This window comes from Mus caroli, chromosome 5 (assembly GCF_900094665.2).
Source record: "Mus caroli chromosome 5, CAROLI_EIJ_v1.1, whole genome shotgun sequence".
NCBI classification, from domain to species: Eukaryota; Metazoa; Chordata; class Mammalia; order Rodentia; family Muridae; genus Mus; species Mus caroli.
The window spans coordinates 52,361,142-52,365,002 of NC_034574.1; the positions used below are offsets into that span (position 1 = coordinate 52,361,142).

The 3,861-nt window shown below is 43.3% G+C and overlaps 1 non-coding gene across 1 annotated transcript; it reads left to right on the forward strand.

The window, feature by feature from the left end:
- The first annotated feature begins 2,683 nt into the window (after positions 1 to 2,683).
- Positions 2,684 to 2,817, forward strand: LOC115031223. Its single transcript, XR_003836837.1, has one exon. It is a non-coding gene; the product is annotated as a small nucleolar RNA SNORA17 (small nucleolar RNA).
- Positions 2,818 to 3,861: the final 1,044 nt, after the last annotated feature.

The following is a 3,861-nucleotide window of genomic DNA, read 5'->3' on the forward strand; positions in this document are numbered from 1 at the left end:
AGTGAGGTAATCCAATCACAAAAGAACTCACATGATATGTACTCACTGATAAGTGGATATTAGCCCAGAAACTTAGAATACCCAAGAGATAAGATACAATTTGTGAAACACATGAAACTCAAGAAGAACGAAGACCAAAGTGTGGACACTTTGCCCCTTCTTAGAATTGGGAACAAAACACCCATCGAAGGATTTACAGAGACAAAATTGGAGCTAAGACAAAAGGATGGGCCATCTAGAGACTGTCATACCTGGGGATCCATCCCATAATCAGCCTCCAAATGCTGACACCATTGCATATACTAGCAAGATTTTGCAGAAAAGACCCTGATATAGCTTTCTATTGTGAGACTATGCCAGGGCCTAGCAAACACAGATGGATCACAGGGCCCCCAATGGAGGAGCTAGAGAAAGTACCCAAGGAGCTGGTGGGATCTGCAACCCTATAGGTGGAACAAAAATTTGAACTGACCAATATCCCCTGGAGCTTGTGTCTTTAGCTGCATATGTATCAGAAGATAGCCTAGTCAGTCATCAGTGGAAAGGCAGGCCCAATGGTCATGCAAACTTTATATGCCTCAGTTCAGGTGAATGCCAGGGCCAAGAAGTGGGATTGGGTGGGTGGGGGAGTGGGTAGGGGAGGGTGTGTGGGACTTTTGGGATAGCATTGGAAATGTAAATGAAATAAATACCTAAAAAAACTACATTAACCCTAAAATTCCATGAATTTAAGAAATCATTTTATCTTATGATATTTTCTTCAACTTTTTTATTTAGTATCTCAAAGTTTTATCACATAGTCTTTTACTTGCATGATTAGACTTGCCCAATTTTTTTTTGTGTTAAAGTTTTAAAGTTCTTTATTGATTCTTCATGAATTTCACATTATGCACCCCAATCTCCCTCTCTTCCAATCCTCTCATACCCACCTTTGAAACCTCCCTCCAACCGGATAAAATATCTTATTGGGGAAGCAGTGTTGTGTCACAGTGTATTACTTATCTCATAGTATTCCCTTTTGTTCACACTTCTTTGCTTGCAAATGTTCATTACAATTACTTGTTTTTCTGATATGATTCCTTTGGCTTCTGCTACTCTATTAATACTGGATTCTCACTGGGACTCCTCTCTGACATACTGTTGTTGACATATGGCATGACGATTTTATAGATTTGGATCTGTTGGGACATTCCCTTCAATACCCACCAGTAGTTCATAGATGGGGTAGATGTTAGGGTGGGCCAATTCAATGCCATGGATCTAGATCTAAGAGGTATATAGATACTCAGCCTCCTGGCTCTCACATTGAGGCTGGCTTTCTTACAACTCCATCAACCAGAGCCTGTTCTAATCTTCTACCCAGGTGAGGTACAAGGCCTGCTCTGCTAAGTTTTGCAGCTGGTGAAAGCCATGGCCATTTCTGCCACTCCTATAATCTCTGACCCAGGTCTCCCATCTGCCATAGATTATGAGGGAAGAGAAAGGAGGAGGTTGTCTCTCCCTCATCCTCAGTCCAGCCCAGCAGAAAAGAGTCAGGGTCAGCTCTCCTGTGCTCATACCCTCAAGGCTGGCTCATCTGCAACCACCATATCCAGGGCCAGTTCTACTGTGCTGCCCAAGCATGGTCCAGAGTGCTGTGCCAGGTGGCAAGCAGGACTAATTTTCCTGATTACATAACCCCAGAGCAAGATCTTCTTCCCGATGTAGGTGGCAAGGATTGTAGATAGGAGAGGGTATTTCTCCCTCAACCATGCTTCTATACCACAGACAAGAGTCAGAGACAGCTTTCTCATGCCCACACACTCTTGGCTGTTTCACATGCATGTCCGCCATTAGAGTCAGCTCTACTCTGCTGCCCAGGTGAGGTGCAAGGCCTGCTCTCTCTGTTGCTACAGCAAGTGAGAAGAAGGGACAGTTTTCCCACTGTGATGACCCTAGGGCCAGCTCTACTGTTCGCCTTAGGTGTCAAGGGGTGAGAAATGGTGATGGGGTGGGAAGGCATCTCTCCCTTGCTCATGTCATCACAGGGCATATAACTAGTAGGGCAATCTCTCCGAGACTATGCCCACAGGGCAGGGTCATCTGTACCCTGCCACCAGTGTCATCTCTACTGTGCTGCTTAGATGAGGTGTAGAGTCTGCTCCCTGAGGGATGCCACTGGTGAAGGACAGGGCCAATTCTCCTACTCTCATAATCACAGGGACAAGTCCACTGCCTACCACATGTGGTAGGGGAAAAGCAGAGGGGAGCTTATGTCTTCCTTGCTCACACCACTGTAGGGCCACATAGGGTCAGCTCTCCTACACTTATATCCACAGGGCTGGTTCACCTGCAACTCCCATAATGTGCAGGCTACTCCCCTGTGTACTGCAGCTGGCTAGGGACAGGGTCAGCTCTTCTTACACCTCTAGGACTTGCTCTCCCACATTGCTCAGGTAAGGGGTGGGTGGAATATTCATCTCAGGCTAGCTCCTAGTCTAGGCCCAATGGTACCAGTTGGGTGGTCATCATGGGCTATCTCCAACCACAGCCTTCCCAAGGGGCCAACTGTCTCAGATCCACTCTTGCTTGGGGCTGTGATCTCAGACAGGTTTCTTCTAGTCTCTGGCTTATTTCTCATCCTGGGAGCCAGGTGAGACCTGCCTGGCCCTCAACTAGTGGTCATCTCAGGCTATCTTGTTGTCCTGGCCCACTGATGCCAGAGTGAATGTGGCTGCTGTGGCACAAGTGTATCAGTAGGTGACAGAGAGGAGAGAGGATATATCCACACTCAGCATTCTGACTTCTGAACATATGAACAAGTAGTAGCCTAATAGTCCTTGAAAGAAAGTGAGTTAAATTTTTATTCAGCAACTTTGCTGAAAGTTATTAACAACAAATTAAACATGACATTAAATTTTTAGTGTCACTTGTATATACTATCATATCATCTTCAAATAAAAAAGATATTGTTTATTCTTCCTTTCTAATCTGTGTCCCCTTGAACTCTTTCAGTTGTCTTATTACTACAGCTAAGGTGTCAAATACTATGTTGAATAGTACAGAAAGAGTGTGTCACATTGGGTTGTCCCCAGGTTTAGTGGAATTGCTTTGAGTTTCTCTCTATTGAAGTTGATATTGACTTGCTGGAGAATGCCTTTAGTATATTGAAATATGCTCCTTGTATCTCTAATCACCCCAGGACTTTTATTGTGAAGAGGATTTTGTTAAAGGTATTTCAGTTTGTTTTTATGGTAGATTACATCTATGGATTTCCATAGACATTTCTGGAATGGAGCCTATTTGATTTGGGTAGATGATCTTTTCAAGTGTTTTTAAATTTACCTTGCAAGTATTTTATGGGAATTGTTTTCATTTACATTCACAAGGGAAATTGGTCTGCAATTCTCTTTCTTTTGAATGTCTTTATGTATTTTGGATATCATGGTAAGTGTGGCCTCATAAAATGAATTGGGCAAGCTGAGCATGGTAACACATATTTTTTAATCTTAGCATTTGGAAAGTAGCAGCAGGGGATTTCAGAATTCAAGACCACCCTGTCCTACAAAATGAGTTGCCATATAGCCATGGCTATACAGTGAAGTGCCCGATCAATTTTGTTTTTGTGGCAGTACTGGAGTGTGTGTGTGTGTGTGTGTGTGTGTGTGTGTGTGTGTGTGTGTGTGTCCATTATTGATTTGCTAGTCTTTGATAATTTATTCCTGCCCTCCCCCCATTTTTTCAGTTGTGCTTAGCTATTTTAGATTGAACACTTCTAGTGTCTTCTACTTGTCTGGACTATAGATAGATAAAAATCGACTTATGGAATGTCTTGTTTTCTCATATATTGTGAGAATTGCTAAATATAGCATTCTGTCCTGG